A 23,415-nucleotide genomic window follows, 5' to 3' on the forward strand; every position below is an offset into this window, starting at 1 on the left:
TCTCGGTTTATCTGCATTCAGATAACTTTTGACTCTCTTTTGACTCTCTTAATGTTACATGCCATCGATTTCCCTGCAACTCATAGTGACCCAGCACAACAGCTCTGAAACCTGCCCTATTCCGAGCCAGTGACTGACTCCACACACCTACTCTCATTACCTCAGTTACTATATCAATCCATTTCATCCAGGGTCTTCCTCTCCTGTGCTGTCCCTCCACCCTTAAAAGCATGATGTCCTTCTCCTAGGACTGGTTCCTCCTATCCCCTTGCCCGAAGTATGTAAGACAGAGCTTCAAAATCCTAGCCTCCAAGGAGAAACTTGAGTTCATCCTCTCCAAGACAGACAGTCCATTTTCTCCAGCACCGCAACTCAAAGGCATCAATTCTTTTCTGCCATCCTTAGTCATTGTTCAGTTCTCTGATGCACAGTAAGTAATTGCAAAAACCATGGCTTGGACCAGGCACACCTTAGTCTCTAGACTGACATCATAACATAATTCTCAGTACTCTGGAGAGGTCCCTGACAGCAGATTTTCCCAGTGCAATTTGTCTTTTTATTTCCTAACTGCTGGTTCCAAAAGTGTTGATTGTGGAGCCAAGCAAGCTGTAATTGTTAACAACCTCAATCTCTTCTCCATCTGAGGCCCAGGAATTTTAATATCGCTGGGAAGTAGGAAATTAATTTCCTTCCATACATAGAGTTAATAAGCATGATCTCCTCCATACCAAACAGAAAAGCAACCAAATACTTTCCAACAAAGATTAGTCTAGGGGAACAGTACAGAGAGGGAAAAAACAAACTTTTTATCAATTTAAAATCTCTTAACTGCTGTACTCTGACCCCACCCTAGTGGCTCCTTTCATTTACAACTTCTTCAAGGAATGAAAAAGGTGAAATCTTGTCTGTTAAAACTTTCACTGAATTCTGAATCACAAACTTATGTTTCTCCATCTCTTCCTTTAGTTACATAAGGTCCTAGATTAGCACACTTCCCCCCCCCAGAGGGTTTAACGTTCAGTCAAATTCAGATAGCAAAAAATTTTATAATGATACAAAATCAACATTCAAAAATCAGTTCAATTTCTCTACAACTAGAGAGTACAGAAAAGGAAGCAGGGACCAACCATAAGAAAAAACACTTAGGAACAAGACACACACATATACACACACAGACATATATATGTTGCTGGTGTTAGATATGACTCATGTTGTTGTTATGTGCAGTTGAGTCACCTGCAACCCATAACCACCCAATGTACAATAGCTCTGAAGCCTGACCTGTCCTGAGCCAGTCTTACTGACTCTGACACAGCTAGTCCCATTGCCCAACTCACTGAATCAATCTATCTCATCCAGGGTCTTCCTCTCCTGCATTATCCCTCCACCTTTCAAAGCATGATATCCTTCTCCAAGGATCATTCTCTCCTGGCAACATGCCCAAGGTATGTAAGACAGAGCTTCACAATCCTAGCCTCCAAAGAGAAATTTGGTTTCACTCTCTCCAGCACAGACCTGTTTGCTTTCTTGGCAGTCTATGCTATAGGTTCAAGACTCCTCTCCAGCATCACAACTCAAAGGCATCAATTCCTCTATCATCCTTAGTAATTATCCAGCTCTATGATGAATAGCAAGTAATTGTGAAGACTATGGCCTGCAATTCCTCTTTTAATTTCCTGACTGTATGAAGTCTGACTCATAATGACCCTATAAACAATAGATCTGAACCTTGTTCTATTCTCTGCTATCCTCATAATCTTTGATACACTCAAGCCTATTGTTGCAGTCACTGTATCAATTCACATAGTTAGAGGTCTTCCTCTGCTTCGACATCCCTCCGCTTTTCTAAGTATGCTGTCCCTCTCCAAGGATAACCTCTCTTAATAACCTGCCCAAAGTATGTGACATGAAGCTTCATCATCTTTGACTCCAAGGAATACTCTGGCTGCATTTTCTTTAAGACATACACATATCTGTTTGTTCTTTTTCCATAGTCAGCACTATTCTCTAATACCACAGTTCTAAAGTATCAATTAATTTGTCATCCTTATTCATTGCCCAGCTCTCAGATGCAACTGAAAAGACCATGGCCTAAATCAGACATACTTAGTCCTCAAACTGACACCATTGCTCCACAAGAATTTGGAGAGATCCCTGCCTGCATATTTTCCCACGGCAATGTCTCCTGATCTCTTGACTGCTGGTATCAAATGTATTTGATAGTGGATCCAAGTAAGATGAAATCATTTTGGTCTCAATCTTTTCTCCGTCTATCATGATGTTGCCTATCGGTCCAGTGATGAGAATTTTCATTTTCTTGATGTTGCTCTGCAATCTACTTTGAAGGCCGCAGTGTTTAACCTTCTGCAGCAAGTGCTTCAAAGTCCTCACTTTCATCAAGCAAGGTTGTGCCATCTGCATAACTAAGGTTATTGATGAGTCCTCTTCCAATCCTTATGCTACATTATTTCTTCATGGAGCTCAGGCTCTTGAATAATTCACTTGGCAAACAGATTAAATTGATATGGAGAAAGGATACAACCCTGATGCACACTTTTCCTAATTCTGAATGATAGAGCCGTGTTCTCTTGTTCTGATAAATGTGTATTTAGTTGTTGTGTACCATGGAGTCAGAACTGACCCATAGTTAACCCTCCAGTGGGTTTTCAGTGGCAGTTAATGGCTTGGAGGGGATGGTCCATCCTTCTCTGGCAGAATAGCTGGTGGATTTGAACCAACAGCTTTCGGGATTGTGGGATAGTTTCTTACCACTGGGACACCAGAGCGCTCTTTATATATAAAGAGAGCTACCCTCCCAAACTCCCAACCATCCTCCCTAAAGAACTCTCAGGAGGAATGTCCCTGGTAGCCTCTTCCATTCCCTTTTCTCCTTTCTTTCCTAAACTTGGAATGTTTGTTTCTTATTTTCATTTGGCCTCAGTGTTTGACATCTGAGTTTCTCTGTGTGCTCAACTCACCCTTATCTGGAGGTTTCTTCCACATTGTAAGCCCTGTGCACTCAACTCCCTATTCTGTAGGTTTCTTGCACAACCTGAGTCCTGTGTGCTCAAGCCCCCTTATCTGGGAGTTTCTCTGTGCCCCCTTATCTCTGAGGTTCACTTCACTAGACTTTGACCATTTCCCTCACAGGAGAATTAAAGTGAACCCATGAATTGGGACTCCACAACCACCTCATATTTAAGATACATCTTAGGGAGCTCTGGTGGCCTAGTGGCAAGAAGCTGCACTGCAATCCCAGAGGTGAGCAGTTCGAATCCACGAGATGCTCTGCTGGAGAAGGCGGAGCAAGCTCCTCCTGTACCAGTCAGATCCAATTTGACGGTAGACACACACAAAATAATAAAATAAGATACATCTCAGTTACACACACTCGACTCCCCAAAGTATCCAACCACCAGATTGGTACTTACCATCCCATTTTCCCAGTGCATGAGGTTGCCTGGTTGCCATGATAATTTGTCCTTTGTTCTTTTGCATCCCTTTTGCTAACTTCCATTCAACCATCTCAGGTTTTTCTGTGGCTCTTACCAGGAAGTAGGCACTTTGTGGAGCAAGTCCCCCAAACCAAGGCAGGACTCCTCCTTCACTAGAGTCACCACCCCCAGTGGACAGAGAATCCTAAACAAACCCCTAAATTGGTGAAAAAATGCTGTCAGTACCTGAAACATGCTAAAACTAGAGATCTTTCTCTGGCTTCACCACTCCCTATTTCCCCCTGAGGGGGTAAGTTGAGGTGACTGGAGTTAAGAGAACTGAGACTTGGTTATAGTTCAGCCTCAGCTTATGTGACTGACTGAGGAGGGGGCTACCTCCTGCTATAACCACCTTTTTGCTCCTGCCAGAAATACTGTTGCATTAATGCAAGTGTAATAATTTCCTTCCTGGTAGACTCCAAACATCTTCTATGAGAGTGAAATCAGGTAGCAGTTCTAGCCCTTAACAGTACCCAGGGCACTCACTGTCTCAGCCTCTCTTGGTAACTGGTTAGTCAGTATGGTCCCCTGACCTGGGGTCAATTCCCTAGCTAGGGAATTGGTGCTTTCTGGCCACTTTATCCTATGTGAGTTTGCCAGTAAGTTACCGAAAATATTGACCTGATAAATGTTTGTGAAATCCAATTCAAACTCAGTTTAGTGAGAGTCAGGCTTTATTGGGTGATTTTATAGGAGTTACTCAGCATTTAAAACCCTTAGCTACATAGGATCACAAAAGCATCATAAAACTTGAGTAGAAGTAGGAAGGGGAAGATGGAGAGACAAATGGAAAGAAGAACCAAAGAGTGAGAGACACTGGGAAGAGTGCTGATGACACAGTTGGGGATTGTATTCATGTCATAAAACAAAACATGGATTAATGGTTTCATGAAATACCAATCTGTTCAGTAAATTTTCTTTTAAATAATGTTTTAAAAATTAAACATTGCGGTCGCCCTCTTTCTCTTCAACGAGGTGGCCAAGAGGCAGACACAAAGATGCAGATCTTTGTGAAGACCCTGACTGGCAAAACCATCACTCTTGAGGTCGAGCCCAGCGACACCATCGAGAATGTCAAAGCCAAAATCCAAGACAAGGAGGGCATCCCTCCTGACCAGCAGGATATTTGCGCCTGATAGATATTTGTGGGCAAACAGCTAGAGGATGGCCATACACTCTCAGACTACAACATCCAGAAAGAGTCCACCCTGCATCTGGTGCTGTGTCTACGTGGTGGCATTATCGATCCTTCCTTGCGCCAGCTCGCCCAGAAGTATAACTGCGACAAGATGATCTGCCGCAAGTGTTATGCTCGCCTGCATCCCCGTGCTGTCAATTACCGCAAGAAGTGTGGACATATCAACAACCTGCGCCCCAAGATGAAGGTCAAATAAGAGCTCCCTTGCCTCCTGTAGGTGGCCTTCTTCTGAGCCCCATGACCCTGGGGCCCTCAATAAAGTCTCTCATTGAACTGAAAAAAAAAAAAAAAAAAAAAAAAAACAGCAAAAACATTGCTTTGTTATTAAAGTGAAATATTAAAGCGAAATAGTGGCTATAATCATACTGGCAATCACTTTTCTCAACATCTAACTAATATAGAACAAAATATACTTCAGGCTCACATAGATTTTGTGAATTTCCAAAATATGAAAGAAAAAGTTTTTTCTTTCAGCAAAGTTTTGCTCAAAACTTTCGTGTAAAAACTTGCCTGGAACTGTTGTTCCTCTGGTATTTCTGTGACTTATCCCCTCTCTTCCCTTCAGGGCACATTATTAGAAGCTACCTCATATAAAGGGAGCTCTAATGTCCTAGTGGGTAAGGAGCTACAGTGTCATCCCGCATGTTCAAATCCACCAGCTGCTATGCAAGAAAAACATGAGCAGTCTCCTCCCAAGAGATTTACTGCCTCTGAAAACCCCCTGGAGGGTCAGCCCTGGGTCAGTTCTGACTCAACAGTACACAGCACTAAGAAACTTGTTTTAAATGCTAACCAACACAGTACCCCTGCTTTTTCCTCATCTCACTTTATCCTTCATAACATAATCACCATCTGACTGAGATAGAAAACTATGGTTCACCTTGGAACTTCACCTCTAAGTCCCTCAGTATCCTGGTTTTGTCTTTAACTTCGTTATTTGTAACATCTGGTGATTGCTAACATTCCCATGCATTACATCATTTTTCTGAATAGATTGACTTCTGTAAAACTAAGTCTGAAGCAAAACCAGTTTGAATTAGCTTCTAGATCATGTGAAGAAACATTACTTATGACAAAGGGCCAACCTTCCCAAAAAGTAAAGTTATATACCAGACAAGAGAATTCAACTGGAATGCCTTGTTATACAGTACACATGTGCCATCCTGTAAGTGTTATCTCTTGACCAAGACATGACATCCTCATCACTGGGCCAATAGGCAGCATCATGACAGATGGAGAAAAGGTTGAAGTTGTCAGTGATTCCATCTTAGTACCAGGAGTCAGGAAATTAAAAGGCATATTGCAAGAGGAAAGTCTGCAGTCAGGGACCTTTTCAAAGTGCTGAAAAGCAAGATGTCTGTTTAAAAATTAAACCTGATCCAAGTTATAGCCTTTTCAATTACTTAATATGCTCTGAGAGTTGGACAGTGAATAAAGATGGCAAAGAAGAATTGATGCCTTTTATTGTGGTACTGGCCAATAGAACAAACAAATATACATGGGAGATGGTTCAGCCACCGTGCTCTTTGGAGGAAAAGATTATGAAACTTTGTCTCACACACTTTGGGCATGTTGTAGGAGGAGCTAGTCCTTGGAAAAAGACAGCATGCTTGGAAAAGTGGAGGATCAGTAAAAGAGGGGAAATATCCTCAACAAATGGATTGACACAGCGACTGTAACAATGGGCTCGAGTGTGAGAGGAATGATGAAGATGGCACAGGATAGAGCAGGTGCAGAGCCGTCATTAATGATATTGAACAAGAGCTTGACCCAGAAGCTCTGCAATAGCGTCTTTGAGAATGAGCTGTGCACGCATTATACCCCTCCTAGATGGGCTATTTTCCAGAAGTCTCCACATTTCCTTATTAGTAAAACTCCTTCTCGCCTAAATAAATCTTTATAAACTCATAAACATCTTCTGTTCAGTGAATTATGAGCCAGGATCACTTCATCACTCCAAGTCTCATTAAGCTATTCTCTTTCTATTCCTCTCTCTCTCTCTCTCCTCCCTTCTCTTCTCTTCGCTCCTCTCCTCTCCTCTCCTCTCCTCTCTTCTCCTCTCCTCTCCTCTCCTCTTCTCTTCTCTTTCCCTCTCTCCTCTGTCCTCTTCTTTCCTTCTCTCTCCTCCCTCCTCTCTCTCTCTCATTGCTATTCAGAGCCAACTCATAACTGACCATCTAGCACATTTTTGGAGGCTATAAATCACATGAGATGAGACTGTCCATCTTTGTCTCACGGAGCTGCTGGTTAATTTGAACAGACCGCCTTTAGGTTAACAGTGCAGTTCCCTATAGACTAAACCACCTTGCTTGCATAGAAAGGCTAGAATCTTGTTTCATTATTTCTAGTTAGTAGGAGGAAGAACCCAAGTGTAAGCAGTACATAGATGATATTTATAGATGGCAACCACATTTAAGGAGCATTCTAGGGAGTTCTGATGGACTAAGAAGCTGAGCTGCCAACACAATTCTATTCCACCAGCTCTTCCCACAAGATTTATTGCCTCTGAAAACCCAATGGATGGACAACTATGGATCAGTTCCAACTCATTTGTACATAAAAACAACATGATATATTTGTTTATTGTCTGTCTCCTAGAACATAAATTCCACAAAGGCAGAGATGGATTTTGTTCACTCCAGAAAACCAGATTTTAACACAATAGCTATTGTTTTTGTTGTTGCTGTTGTTGTGTACTGTCAAGTCAAAATCGACTCATAGCTGACCAGCCAATGAGTTTTCAGAGGCAGTTAACCACAAGGGAGGACATTGTCAGTCCTTCCTTGGAGCAGCTGGTGGTTTCGAACCACGTGCCTTTGGGATTACAGCACAGCTTCTTACCACTAGGCTACCAGAGCTCCCTTAAGGATGATGGTACAATTTCTTATCACTAGTCAATGATGTCAATTGGAGACTAAGGTGCCCATGATACAGGCCATGGTCCTCACAATTACATGTTATGCATCAGATCACTGGACAATGACTAAGGATGATAGAAGAATCAATGCCTTTGAGTTGTGGTGCTGGAGAAGACTGTTGAACATACATGGACTATCAGGAGAACAAACAGGTCAGTCCTGGAGAGCGTGAAACCATGCTGCTCCCTGGAGGCAATGATTCAGAAGCTCCGTCTCACATACTTTGGGCACCTGACCAGAAGGAACCAGTCCTTGGAGGAGGACATCATGCTTGGAAGGGCTGAGAGACAGTGCAGGAGAGGAAGACCCAGGATGAGATGGATTGACTCAGTGACTAGAGAAGTGGATTGAGTTGTCAGAGACAATGAGATTAGCTCAGGATAGGGCAGGGTTCAGAGCTATTGTCCATAGGGTCGCTGTGAGTCACAGGTGAATCCACAGCACATAACAACAACAACAGGCTACAAAGCACTCCCTTACACAATACCTGTAATAATAATCATTAAAGAGAGATTAAGTAATAGATGGAATATGGCCTTTCCATCTGGTATGTACCAACAGTAAAACATATACTGCTCATTTACTATATACCAGGCAATGAGTTAAGAGCATTATATACATATCTCATTTTGTTAACTACAAACACTTATTATTTGGCCCATCTGAAAAGTAGAAAAAATGTAAGTTAAGGAGCTAAACTTAATGACTTCTAAACTCCTTTTAATTCTATTTTTTCCAATTGGTAAATATAAAATAGAACTTGTTACTAGAAGACATATTTCAGTAACTTTCGGTGTTGTTAGGGTTTTAAATTTATTTGTTTAACATGTTTGCCATTTTTCTTTTTCTAAAGTATTGACTATAAGCATTGCTATGACAATAAAATCCACACACACCATTGTAGTTCAATTAGTGTGCTTATTTTAATAACTTTTAAATATCCTCATCATTAGGTTAATAAGAGCAATCAAAGTGAGCATATTCTTTGACCCAGTAATCCCACTTTTAAGTTAACATGCCAGAGAGAAAAGTCATATAGAAAAAGGAGGAAGATGGTGCAATCACTATGGAAGGTGGTGTGGTGCTTTCTCAAAAAGTTGCAAATAGGAGATTGCTCATCAATCTCCCAAGAAGCTGCTGGTGGTTTTGAACTGCTGGAGGGGCAGGGCTTCCGGCTGCCAGCACGACTGCCCTAGCACTAGGTTACAATTCATTCTGCACAGCTCCAAAGAAGATCAGTGATGGAGACTGTTAGCACCCCAGCGACTGTGGCTTGTTGGTTTGTTTTTATCTTTTTAAAATTTAAAATAAAATAAAATGTTTCTTTTATACTGATTTACTTAACAAAGTTCATTTAAAAAAAAAGAAAGTCGCAAATAGAGAAACCATTTGACCCAGCAATTCCACGACTGGGAATATACCCCAAAGAGACCATAACTGCCACCCAAGCAGATACATGCACACCCAAGTTTATCGCGGCTTTGTTCACAATAACAAGCGGTTGGAAACAACCTAAGTACCCATCAACAAACGAATGGATAAAGAAGCTGTGGTATATTCAAACAATGGAATACTACGCTGCATTGAAAAACAAAGAATTCATGCAATATTGTTCAAAATGGGTGACCCTGGAGGACATTATGCTAACTGAAGTATCTCATACTTTTTAATAGTTATCCTTCTATTTTTACATGTTAATGTTCTAAACCCTTACATTTCAAGTTAAAATATGTCTCCAGAAAAAAAACCCTTCATTGTCATCAAGTCTGAATCAAGTCACAGCTGACTTACTATTTATGGGGTTTCTAAGGCTGTAGATTGTAAGAGAGGAGATTGCCCTTCCCAGCCAGAGGGCTAAGGGCTTCAGTTTAGCAGTGCAGCATCCTACGGACTGGTCTGCCAGTTATACTGAGAGCTCCCTATAACTATGTAAACTTGCCTTAAGCGTCTTTTTAAAACCCCTTTTACATACAGTGAGAGAATATAATGTGGCCACCTTCACAAATTGCAAATCAAAATAAAGTTGCTGTATCTGGTAGCTTGGTGATAAGGACTTGGAGCTGCCAACTCAAAGACACTCACTTCAAATCCATCAACTGCTTTGTGGGAGAAAGATGACCAACTTTCTCCCTTGTGATTGATGCCTCTGAAAATCTGCTGGAGTGTCAGCTGTGAGTGGATTCCAACAGTACATAACAGCAACATGATGAGCAACAAACATCTCACTCATTATCGTCAAGTCAGAATAACCCTGGAGAATTATTGCCCATCTTTCTCCTGAGGACAGTTGGTTAATTCAAATTATCACAGAGGCCCGGGATTTGGGTTTGCAGCACAATTCCCCATGATTATGCCATCAGAGCACCCTAAAGTAGCAACTGAGTTTTTAAAACCTTGCAAGTTGTATCTAAAATACAACTACTTCTCTTCCAATCTAGAACAAAGGAGAGTGGAGGAATCCAGAGACTCAAGGAAGAAATTAGTTCACAGGTCTGTGGACCACATAACCCCACATCTTCTAGCCCAAGACCAGAAGAACTAGACAGGCACTACCAGCCAGTATCAACCATACTCACCAGGGCCAGAAGATAAGGTCCCAGTTAGAATAGGAGAAAAACTGTAGCACAAAGCTCATATGGAAAAGACCAGATTTACTAGATTGATAGAGACTAGTGGAACTATCCCTAAGACTATTTCACTAATGTACCCTTTCATCCTGGAGTTGAAGCCGCACCTTGTGGTCACCTTTCAGTCAAATAATAGATTGTTGTTGTTATTTGCCGTCAACTGGACTCTGACTCATAGAGACCCTATGTAAACCAGCTCTGAAACCTGCTCTATCTTAACCCAATTTCATTGTTTCTGACACACCTAGCCCATTATCCCAATCACTGGGTCAATCCATCTCATCCAATCTTTATCTCTTGCTCTGTCTCTCGACCCTTCCAAGCATGATGTCCCTTTCCAAGGACTGGTCCCTCCTGGCAATATGCCCAAAGTATGTCAGACAGAGCTTCAAAATTCTGTGTGTGTGTATGTGTGTGTGTGTGTGTGTGTACCGTCAAATCCGATCTGACTAGTACAGGAGGAGATTGTCCCTCCTTTTCCCGGCAGAGCATCTGGTGAATTCGAACCGTGTGCCTCTGGGATTGTAGTTGCAGCTCCTTACCACTAGGCCACCAGAGCTCCCCAAGAGCTTCAAAATTCTTACCTCCAAGGAGCAGCCTGGTTTCACCCTCACCTGGACCAACTTGTTTGTTCTCTTAGCAGTCCATAATATATTCAAGACTCCTCTAGCACCACAACTCAAAGGCATCAATTCTTCTTCTAAAAATAATAGATCAGTCAATAAAAGAAACAATAATATCCTAAGAAATGTACTCCTTTAAACAATCTACTACATGAAACCAAACAATCCACATTTGCCTAAAACACAATAAAATATTCAAATATATATGCACATAAGGGAGCTCTGGTGGCCTAGTGGCAGAAGCTGCACTGCAATCCTGAAGGCATGTGGTTTGAGGCCATCAACTGCTCTGTGGGAGAAAGATGGGCAATCTCCTCTCATGTGGTTAACTGCCTCTGAAAACCCACCAGAGGGTCAGCGATGGGTCACTTCCAACTCTATGGTACACAGCAACAACAACAAGGGAGTGGTTTAGTAAATTATGGTACACTAAGATTTAAAAATCCACCACTGGCTCTGCAGGAAAAATGTGGACAGTCTTCTCTAGTGCAATTTATAGTCTCTAAAAACCCACTGGAGAGTCAACTATTAGTCAGTTCCATCTGTGACAGTACACACACAAATAATAAAATAAAATTAAAAATAAGGAAATTGTTTAAAAAAGATGGGTTTGGAAGCAAGAGTGGCATCCACTTCCTAAACAACATACCTCTGGAAACTCTATGAACTGTGATAAATGTCGATAGTCATGGTGGGGCTTCAGGCCTTTTGTTCATAGGGTTGCTGTGACAACAACAACAAGGTTAAGTATGACAAAGTGCATAAAGTACAAAGCATACCACTGTGTCTAGCTGATAGCATTTAGTAGTATTGGCTGTTGATATTATTGCTATTATGATTATAATTTTTAGTAATTGGATTGAATCAACTAATGAATGAGTCAATATGGACTGCTAACCATTCAGCAGTTCAAATCCACTTGCTGTTACATGGTATAAAAGTAAGAGTCTCTTCCCATAAAGATTTACAGCCTCAGAAATCAAAGATTAGAATTTATTTGATGGCAGTAGATTTGGTTTTTGATACTCAGACAACCAAGTCTAAACTCAAAAGATGGGAAGTTCTTTTATTTTGTACTCTCTTTCCACTTTATGCTTTCTGTCCCCATTTCCCTCATCAATGAGTCTGAGACCCTGGATGAGATGGACTGACATAGTGACTGGGGCAACAGGATCAGATGTGTCAGAGATGGTGAAATTGGTTCATAGGGCAAGGTTCAGGGCCATTGTTCCATGGGGTCATTATGAGTCATAATCGAAAACATATAACAATTTCACATATACATATACAAAATACAATCTGTCTTCAGTGTATCTTGTGTTCTTTTTATATTGATTATGAATATTTATTACAGTAAGGAATTGTTTTTCTATTTGACACAGATTATACCTAAGAATGTTTTAATCTATACCTGATTACAATTGTCAGAGTGAAAGTAATTTTTACTTGATGTAGTAAAGGGAGTGAATATATTTACATGTCTCCCGAACTCAGTTCTCTATAATCACAGTTTTCATATCCTATATTAATGGGCCTGGATCTAGTTAGAACTTGTCATGAATAAACACAATGACTCCCTAGGAAAATAGCTGGAGATAATATCTACATAAAAAAAATAATAATGCTATATGCTCCCAGTAAATGAATAGGTTTCCACCAGCCTGCTTAAATTCTGTACTGAAAAGAAGGGCTTCTAAGTTGTTCAAATTACAATACTTACCACATTTCATTAGAGTTACTTGTTTCCATGCTTGTGGGCAAAAGAGTTTCTTATTCATTTGTATATCTGCCACCTCAGCATAGTTTTTGGCACCTGACATGCATTTAATAAATATTTATGGGTGGATATTTACATTTAACATCCAAGTTACATGAGCTCAAATGTTTTTATGAGGTTCTTAGAAACAACACAAATAGCAGTAGAAACCTCTCTGAAATTTACTGGATGTATAGTGGTTTTGCTCTGTCTTTCATTTTGACATAGCAGTGATATAACTGATAAATTTTAGGTGTCAGTAACAGGCTGCTCCTTGGAGATAAGGATTCTGAAGCTTCGTCTGACCTACTTTGGATATATTGCAAGGAGGGAACCAGTCCTTGGAGAGGGACTTCATGCTTGGAATGGTGGAGGGACAGTGCCAGGGAGGAAGACCCTCAATGAGATGGATTGATTCAGTCACTAGGGTAATGGGGGTAGGTGTGTCAAAGACAGTACAGGATAGAGCAGGATTTAGGATTGTTGTACACAGGGTTGCTATGAGTCACAAGTGACTTGGTGGCACATAACAGCAACAACATGATGTTAGATTAATGTATTACATAACATTAGCTGAAAAAATGTATCACATGTAAGAGAGGTTTTGTTAGAACTTCATGGTTTGCTAATTTTATTTAACCTTATTTTATGTACAGATAAGATATGATAAAAATAAATTTATTCTTTACGTAATATTTAATCTCAACATTTTCCCTTCTAAGTGTTTTGTTTTGTAAGGTTGTTTGGTGTTTTGGGGTTTTTGTGGTTTTTTTTTTTTTTTTTCAAACTTCCAGTTCAAATGTTTATGAAAAGTCATGAAAAATTCAACTAGCTGATGTCATTTATCTTCTTTCCCTCCAACTCCTCTTCCTGATCCCTTTCACTGTGTTAACAATAGTATCATTCTTAAAATTAACAAAGATGGGATATATGGTGTCCTAAATACTTCTCTTTTCCTCTCTTAACTGCTCTTCTACAAATTGAAGGACTTGGTGGGTTTTGGATGGAGTAGGTAAGGAAGAGTCCCTAGGTGGTATAACAGTTAACCCACTCACCTGCTAACTGAAAGGCTGACAGTATGTGCCCACTCAGAGGCACCTTGAAAGGAAGGTCTGGCGATCTACTTCCAAAATGTCAGGCACAAAACCATTATTGGATAGTTTTATTCTGACATACACACAGTTGCCATAAATTGGAATTAACTTGATCGTTGGGTTAGCAGTGCAACTTCCTAGGGACTGCACTACCAGAGCTCCATGAAAAATCCTGGAAACTACGTTGGCAGCTATTTTGATCTACCCATATTGTGGTATTAAAAGGTTCAAGAACTGCATTAGTCTTCTGTTAACTTCTATACTTTGTTTATACAAAATATGGTTCCCATATTTTAGATTAGAGAGGAAAATAAGATGCATAGGTTGTTCATTTAGTTGGATCTGTTACATTAATTTTACAGTATGTGAAGGAGTGGATTGCCCCTTGAGTGGTAATGGAAAATTAGTTTCTTTATTTCTTCATTAAGACTGTGGGAGGAAAATTAATACTCTCTTCAGCTTTCCCAAATTAATAGAATATATCTTTATTAAAATGATGAATATACATGCCTACTTTGGTTTTGGTTGAGAGATTTTCATAGAATGACTGAACTTAAAAGCTGAGCCTTAGAAATTGTCTGGTTAAGGAAACTGAGGTTCAGCAAGGCTGAAATAATTGATCCAAAATCACACAATTAATCAAAAGAGTAGAAAATCTAGGAACATGGGTCTCTCTGGCTCTTAATCCAGTGTACTTCCAAATTCATTAAGCTGCTTAAGGAGAAAAAGAAATTCCTTTTATACCTTTTATATCAGTATGTAGTGTATTTGTGATTCTTATTCCATCTGAGAAGAAGTTATCCCTTAAGCAGGATATTCAAAGACTATAGCTTTTCCCAATTTTCTTTTTGTGAGATTCAGATTGTTATTGTTATTATTATTGTGTACCATTGAGTCAGACCAACCTATAGCTGACCCTCTTGTGGATATTCACAGGCAGTTAAAGCATGAGAGAAGATTGGCCATCCATCTCCTTCAGAGCAGCTGACGGATTCAAACCATGTGTCTTTGGGATTGCAGCACAGCTTTCTTACCACTAGTCCACCAGAGCTCCAGATTCAGGTAGGCCTTTAAAAAGAAAGAACCATTATGAAGTCTATAGTGAGATGCACTGCTGGCGCAAAGGCTGTGTGTCTCCAGAGGTTCCAATCCACCAGCAACATCTGTGGTAAACAGCCTCAGAAACTTAATGCAGGATAGAGTAGGGACCAACTTAAGAACAGCGAGTTTGAGTTTTTCTGATCTTGGAAAAGGCTAACAGAATCTCTTATCACCTAGTGGGTAAGGAAATGTTCTGCCAACCCAAAGTCAGGTGGTTTGAATACACCTGCCATGCCATGGGAGAAAAATGGACAGTCTCCCCTTGTGCAATTAACAATGTCTGAAAATCAACTGGAAGGTCAGTTATGAGTTAGTTCCAACTCAACAGTAATGAGGTTTTTCTAAGAAGTATATACATCTAGGAATTACCAACACATAAGTATTATTTAAAGCTGTGGATAATGAACACAATATACATAAAAATGAGCACAATTACCAAGGGGGAGAACGTGCCCTATGTTTTAGTTAATAATGGTAATCTATTGAGGAAGACAGGTTGTAATTTCACAAGTTATCTTTTTTAGCACATAAGTTGTTGTGAGTGCTTTGTGTAACTCGTGAGTAACTTTTATATTTCCTCACGAATGTTTCTCATATTGTTTTTTCTACAGATTTGTTGTTATGTGCTGCTGAGTCATCTGCAACTCATAGAGGTCCTATTTACAATAGCTCTGAAGCCTACCCTGTCATTAGCCAGTCTCACTTACTCTTATGGCACACCTACTCCTTTTATTCTGGTTACTGTGTCAATACTGGGCCCTTCCTCTCCTGCACTGTCCCTCCACCCTTCCAAGTATAATGTCCTTCTCCAAAGACTGGTCCATCCTGGCCATGTGCCCAAAGTATGTGAGATGGAGCTTCAAAATCTTTGCCTCCTAAGAAAAACTCATTTTCACTTTCTCCAAGACAGACCTGTTTGTTCTCTTTGCAGTCCATGGTATGTTCAAGACTCTTCTCCAGCATCACAACTTAAAGGCATCAATTCTTGTCCTGGCATCCTTAGTCATTGTCCATCTCTCTGATGCATAGCAAGTAATTATGAAGACCATGGCCTGGATCGGGCACATCTTAGTTTGTAGAATGACATCATTGCTCCTCAGTAATCTGGAGAGGTCCTTGACAGCAGATTTTCCCAGTACAGTTCACCTTTTGATTTTCTGACTGCTGGCACTAAGAGCATGGATTATAGACCCAAGCAAGTTGAAATTGCTAACGACCTCAATCTCTTTTTCATCTATCATGGTGTTGCCATGTTGGCCCAGTGTTGATAATCTTTGTTGAGTTTCAATCAATATTGAAGACTACTGCCCTTGACTTTCTGCAGCAAACACTTCAGGTCTTCCTCAGTTTCACCAAGCAAGGTTGTGTCATCTGCATATTGCAGATTGTTGATAAGTCTTCCTCCAATCCTGATGATGCCACATTCTTCCTTATAAAGCCCAGCCTCCCAAATGATCTTTTCCACATTTAGATTGAAATGATATGGGGACACAGTGTATCCTTGACACACTACTTTCCTGATTTTGAAGCATACTGTGTTTCCGGTTCTGAGGATAGCTTCCTGGTCTGAGTGTAGGTTTTGCATGTGCACAATCAAGTGTTCTGTGATTCTCATTTTCCTCAAGGTTAGCCACAATTTATTGTGATCCACACAGTCAAATTCCTTTGCATAGTCATTGAAACACAGATAGACATTCCTCTGGTACGCTCTGCTTTCTGCCAAGATCCATCTGACGTTGGCGATAATGTCTCTAACGCCATGGCCTCTTTTAAACCCATCTTGTATTTCTGGTAGTTCTCTGTTGATGTCAAGTCATTTTTTAATTGTTATCTTGAAATGAGACTAGCTTTTTAAAAAGAGGTCTGCTCTAAAAAAGAGAGACAGAGAAAGAGACAGAAATGTGCTCTGAAGAGATCTTGTGGTTCAAAGTCAAGCAAAAAAAGTAACTGTACAGTGAAGACAAAAGAGGGAAGGCAGAGGAGGATTCCTGCTCAGCAGTGTGAAGAAAGCAGAATTTATCAAGCTGTTTGCTATTTTTCAATTTAAAACAATCTTCTCTTTTCTTTCTCCTGAAAAAATTCTTCATTGCTAAGTAAATTATTTCCATGTCAGAAAATTCTCTATGGTGAGCATAGGAAAGTGCCAAATCCTGCCTCAGGTTGACTGGTGACAAGAAGAAAAACTGCACAGCCAGTGTCTGAGCTACTTTTGTGCTTTAAAATGGCAAGACAAAGCTCACCTATCAGCCAGACCTTGGAATCTATTGCTTTTAGGATGAATGGTTGCTTCTAGGGCTGAGGCAGGAAATAGACAACTTGAGTGCCAGAGAATAAGGAAGTACCTGAAAAGGCAAAACCCTACATACTGGGGGTGTACCAAAAGGGCACACAAGCCAACTGAAGCACTCAAGGGGCAAAAGCTGAAACAATATATCAGCAACAAAAGAAATGAGTAGTACTGATTGTGACCCAATATTGTGAATCCATATTGATATAAATGAGTGAATAAATAGATGAGAAGAAATAAATTCTCATGGAATTATCAAAATAATTCCAATTATATCACATGGATATTCTTCCCTCAGGTAGGGGACCGTAAGTCCTCATCCTTTAGTGTGGGCTTCATATAGTGATTTTCCTCCAATTAGGAAAAGCATAGAAACGGAAGGGGGAGAAGTAACTTTACAGTGGAGAAACTTGGCAAACATCACCTCACTCAAGTGATCATGATCAATTATGTGATTAGCAACCATGATTCGTTATCCTAGTAACATCCCCCTTTGTTGATGTGATAACAATGACACTTTACTTTTGTGGATTTTTTTCCCCTCTCAAAAAACCCATAATCACAGTCTAATGATGGGGCAAGCATAGATAAATTCCAATAGGAGAGTGGCCACAAAACAATAGTCTAGAATTCCTATCAAAGTCATAAAAATCCCCAACAGATAGAATGAAAAATTAATATGATTAGTAAACTTTCAAATGAAAAGAAATCAAGTAAAATGCCTGAGAAAATTTCAGAGTGAAAAAAACCCCAAGGAGAGAGAAATGTGATTTGCTATCCTGAATGGGATGCTAGAACAGAAAAAGAACAATCGATAAAAACAAAGTATCCATAAAATAGGAACTTTAATAATAATGTCTCTATATTGAACATACATGTTAGGGACCTATCTAAAGTACTCAAGAGCAACGGGGTCTCTCTGGAGACTAAGGTGCGCCTGATACAGGCCATGGTCTTTGCAATCACTTGTTATGCATCAGAGAGTTGGACAATGACTAAGGGAGGATAGAAGGAGAATTGATGCCTTTGAACTGTGGTGCTGGAGAAGAGTATGTGCCAAGAAAACAAACAGATTCATCCTGGAGAGGGTTAAACCAGGCTACTCCTTGGAGGCAAGAATTCTGGGGCTTCGTCTGACATATTTTGGACATGTTGTAAGGAGGGACAGGTCCTTGGAGAGGGACATCATGCTTGGGAGGGTGGAGGGACAGCGCAGGAGGGGAAGACCCTTTATGAGGTGGATTGATTCAGTGACTGGGGTAATCAGGATGGGTGTGTCAGAGGCAATGCGATTGGCACAGGATAGAGCAGGGTTTAGGGCTGTTGTACATAGGGTCACTATGAGTCGCAAATGACTCGACGGCACATAACAACATATATTGAAGCTTCCCTGAACATGCTCACCAGGTTGTCCCAAGAAATCTGGAGGACAACTATCTGGTCAACTGACTGGAAGAAATCCAAATTTATTCCCTTTCGAAAAATCACTCTGTGACCCAATAGAGTGTGGAAATTATCGAACAATATCATTAATATCACATGTAAGAGCGGCTGCGCGTCCTACACTCCTGCAGCAGCATCGGAGCGTGAGCCGAGCCACGCGGAGAACCACAGAAGCCATGTCGAAACAACACAGTGAAGTGGGCTCTGCCTTCATTCAGACCCAGCAGCTGCACACAGCCATGGCTGACACGTTCCTGGAGCACATGTGCTACCTGGATATCGACTCTGCACCCATTACAGCTCGGAACACTGGCATCATTTGTACCATTGGCCCAGCTTCCCGGTCAGTGGAAATGTTGAAGGAAACGATTAAGTCTGGAATGAATGTGGCTCGTATGAACTTCTCTCACGGAAGTCATGAGTACCATGCAGAGACCATCAAGAATGTACGCACAGCTACAGAAAGCTTTGCTTCTGACCCCATTCTCTACCGGCCAGTGGCTGTGACCCTAGACACTAAGGGACCTGAGATTCGAACCGGGCTCATCAAAGGCAGCGGCACTGCCGAAGTGGAGCTGAAGAAGGGAGCCACCCTCAAGATCACTCTGGATAATGCGTACATGGACAAGTGTGAAGAAAATGTCCTGTGGCTGGACTACAAGAACATTTGCAAAGTGGTGGAAGTGGGCAGCAAGATCTACGTGGATGATGGACTTATTTCTCTGCAGGTGAAAGAGAAAGGGGCTGACTTCCTAGTGACTGGGGTGGAAAATGGTGGTTCACTGGGCAGCAAGAAGGGCGTGAACCTCCCTGGCGCTGCTGTGGATCTGCCTGCGGTGTCAGAAAAGGACATCTAGGATCTGAAGTTTGGGGTAGAGCAGGACGTGGATATGGTGTTTGCATCTTTTATTCGAAAAGCAGCCGATGTCCATGAAGTCAGGAAGGTCCTGGGAGAGAAAGGCAAGAACATCAAGATTATCAGCAAGATCGAGAATCATGAGGGAATTAGAAGGTTTGATGAGATCCTAGGGGCCAGCGATGGAATCATGGTGGCTCGTGGTGATCTGGGCATTGAGATTCCCACATAGAAGGTCTTCCTGGCTCAGAAGATGATGATTGGGCGATGCAACCGAGCTGGGAAACCTGTCATCTGTGCCACGCAGATGCTGGAGAGCATGATTAAGAAGCCCCGCCGGACCCGCGCCGAGGGCAGTGATGTGGCCAATGCGGTCCTGGATGGTGCTGACTGCATCATGCTGTCTGGTGAGACGGCCAAAGGCGACTACCCGCTGGAGGCTGTGCGCATGCAGCACCTGATTGCTCGTGAGGCAGAGGCTGCCATCTACCACTTGCAATTGTTTGAGGAGCTCCGCCGTCTGGCGCCCATTACCAGCGACCCCACAGAAGCCGCCGCCGTGGGTGCTGTGGAGGCGTCATTCAAGTGCTGCAGTGGGGCCATAATCATCCTCACCAAGTCTGGCAGGTCTGCTCACCAGGTAGCCAGGTACCGCCCCCGGGGCCCCATCATTGCTGTGCCTCGGAACCCCCAGACTGCCCGTCAGGCCCACCTGTACCGTGGCATCTTCCCTGTACTGTGCAAGGACGCAGTGCAGTCAGCCTGGGCTGAAGATGTGGACCTCCGGGTGAACCTGGCCATGAATGTCGGTAAAGCTCGAGGCTTCTTTAAAAGTGGAGACGTGGTCATTGTGCTGATCGGGTGGCGTCCAGGCTCCGGCTTCACCAACACCATGCGTGTAGTGCCTGTGCCATGATGGACCCTGGGGGACGTCCTCCAGCCCCTGTCCCATCCTCTCCCCACAACCCATCCATTAGGCCAGCAACGCTTGTAGTGCTCACTTGGGATAGTGTGGCACTGGTGGCCTGGGACAACAGGGAAGAAAGACAAAGTTCTGTGACACATGACTATTTGTTAAGACCCTGGTTTGGTGAGGTAACTCGGGCTGACTGCCTTCATCTTTCTGCACTCGGGCAAGGGAAGAATGAGGGGTGCAGGACTGGAGGCCCTGTGCTTATTTAATGCAGAAGGTCAGTGATTCCCTCTCCTTTGTGTTCAGTTCCTGTAGAAAATTCAGTCCTGGCCTGGGGTCAGGAAATAGCAAGAGCCAGGGCCGAAGCCACGGGACAGTGGTCAAAGTGTACGCAGAGTGGCCTTGGCCCTTAATCGCTTCTGCAGTCCTTCAGCCTCCCCTGTTCTCACCTTGTTCGTGTATTGGGCGCTTCTCTTTCCTGCACTCCATTCAGCTGTCTCTACAGACAAACACTCCTCCCTCCACCTTCCATTTTCCCACTACAGCCACCTCCAGGCCTGTTGCTATAGAGCCTACCTGTATGTCAATAAACAACAGCTGAAAAAAAAATATCACATGTAAGCAAAATCCTGCTGAAGATTGTCCAAAAATGACTGAAACAGTACACCAGAGAACTACCAGAAATACAAGATGGGTTTAGAAAAGGTTGTAGCACTAGAGACATTATCACCAATGTCAGATGGATCTTGGCAGAAATCAAAGAGTACCAGAGGAATTTCTATCCGTGTTTCATTGACTATGCAAAGGCATTTGACTGTGTGAATCACAAAAAAATTGTGGCTAACCTTGAGGAGAATGGAAATCCCAAAACACTTGATTGTGCTTATGTGAAACCTATACTTAGACCAGGAAGCAGACCTTGGAACACAGCAAGGAAACACTGCCTGTTTCAGGATCATAAAAGGAATATGTCAGGGATATGTTCTGTCTCCATTCCTTTTCAATCTATATGTGGAACAGATTATTGGGAGGCTGGGCTTTATGAGGAAGAATGTGTCATCATGATTAAAGGAGGACTTATCAACAATCTGCAATATGCAGATGACACAACCTTGCTTGCTGAAACTGAGGAGGACCTGAGGCACTTGCTGCAGAAGGTCAAGAACTGTAGTCTTCAACATTAAGAAGACAAAAATTCTCACCACTGGGCCAATTGGCAACATCATGATAGATGGAGAAGAGATTGAGGTTGTTAACAATTACATCTTGCTCAGCTCCACAATCAACATTTTTGGCAACAGCAGTCAAGAAATCAAAAGATGAATTGCAATGGAAAAATCTGCTGTCAGGGACCTCTCCAGAGTTCTGAGAAGCAAGGATGTCAGTCTAGAGACTAAAGTGGCCTGATCTAGGCCATGGTCTCTGCAATTACTTGCTATGCATCAGAGAGCTGGACAATAACTATGAAGAAGAATCTATGCCTTTGTGTTGTGGTGCTGGAGAAGAGTCTTGAACTTACCATGGACTGCCAAGGAAACAAACAGAGCTGTTTTGGAGAGGGTGAAACCAAGTTTTTCCTTGGAGGCAAAGGATTTTGAAATTCCATCTCACATACTTTAGGCACGTGTCCAAGAGGGACCATTCCTTGGAGAAGGACATCATGCATGAAAGGGTGGAGGGACAGTGCAGGAGAGGAAGATGAATTGACAGTAACTAGAATAATGAGGGTTGGTGTATCAGAGTCAGTGAGACTGGCTCAGGACAGGACAGGTTTCAGAGCTGTTATACATAGGGTTGCTATTAGTCATAGGTAACTGAACAGCCCATAACAACAGCATATTGATTAATTGGGAAGATCTGGTGACTTAGTGGTAAAGTGTTTCACTGCCAAATCAAAGAAAGATGGTTCAAATCCACCAGGCTTTGTGCAGAAAAAAAAAAAATAGGCAAACTCTTCCTGTGTAGTTTGCAACTTCTGAAAACCTGCAGGGAGATCAGCTATTAGTCAGTTCTGAGTTGATGGCACATGAGAACAAAAACAGCAAAAAAAAAAAAAGAACAAAAACAGCAACAGGTTGGAGAATTAACTATAATATCAGAGATAGGTAGATAGATAGATATAGATATACACACACATACAAATTCCATATGAATGCAAAATGGTATAATGTAGAAAAGTTAAAAACTCATTGCTATCAAATCAGAACCAACCTAAATCTGTCACTCTAGTGGGTTTTCAAGAGGCTATAAATTGCACAGAAGGTGGTGGTGGGTTCAAACTGCCAGAGAGGAACTACCTTTGGGTTAACAGTGCAACTCCCAACTCATTAGGCCACAGAATTCTGTATAGGAAACTAGCAAAGTGGTATAAAGAAAAAAAAATCCCTGTGCTATTTTCTCCAAATCTAAAACAGTTTCAAAACCAAAGATCCAAAATATTTTTTTCATATCAATGCAATGAAGATGTTTGGAGACACAACCGTGGATATTCCCAAGACTACTGCTCTGGCATAATTGTTTGGATTTAAAGGAATGACTCATTTTAAGACTTTTTTAACTTGTAGCCAAATTGCCCTTTAGAAACCAATTTACTATCAGCAGAATATGACGGTGTTAATTTCCTGACACTTAACATTTAAATCTTTATCAAGTTGCGGTGGCGGAGGGAGGTAGAGCCTTATTCTGATCAATCTTTATTACCACCAACCTTCAAGTCGGAACTGAACTATAGCTGACCCTCCAACAGGTTTTCAGAGGCAGTTAATCACACAGGAGGAGATTGCCCATCCTTCTCCCATGGGACAGCTGGTGGTCTTGAACTGCATGCCTTTGAGATTGCAGTGCAGCTTCTTGCAACTAGGCCACTAGAGCTCCCAAAATTATCTGATATCACCCTAAATTGATGCTACCCATTGATTGAAGCCCTCTTCAAAGGCTCCTATTCTAAAACTCCTCTCCTGATCCTACTCTTTTATCTCCAACTCTCTAAACACCTTATATGTCTCTTACTCTTTTATTAGTCTCCCTGTCTCCAGTCTTTGCCACACCTAGTTTTTCTATCTCTATGCCTCTACAGGATTAATCTTGTAGTAGAATTTCCTCACT

The 23,415-nt window shown here is 41.7% G+C and overlaps 2 pseudogenes; both read left to right on the plus strand.

Annotated features, from left to right (window-relative positions):
• The first annotated feature begins 4,492 nt into the window (after positions 1–4,492).
• LOC102844710 lies at positions 4,493–4,888 on the plus strand (annotated as a pseudogene).
• A 13,817-nt stretch (positions 4,889–18,705) lies between these two features.
• On the plus strand, positions 18,706–20,313 carry LOC102845115 (annotated as a pseudogene).
• The last annotated feature ends 3,102 nt before the right edge of the window (positions 20,314–23,415 follow it).

The sequence above is a fragment of the Elephantulus edwardii genome, unplaced genomic scaffold, assembly GCF_000299155.1.
Source record: "Elephantulus edwardii isolate Elephantulus edwardi_28Jun2011 unplaced genomic scaffold, EleEdw1.0 scaffold00029, whole genome shotgun sequence".
In the NCBI taxonomy this organism is placed as follows: Eukaryota; Metazoa; Chordata; class Mammalia; order Macroscelidea; family Macroscelididae; genus Elephantulus; species Elephantulus edwardii.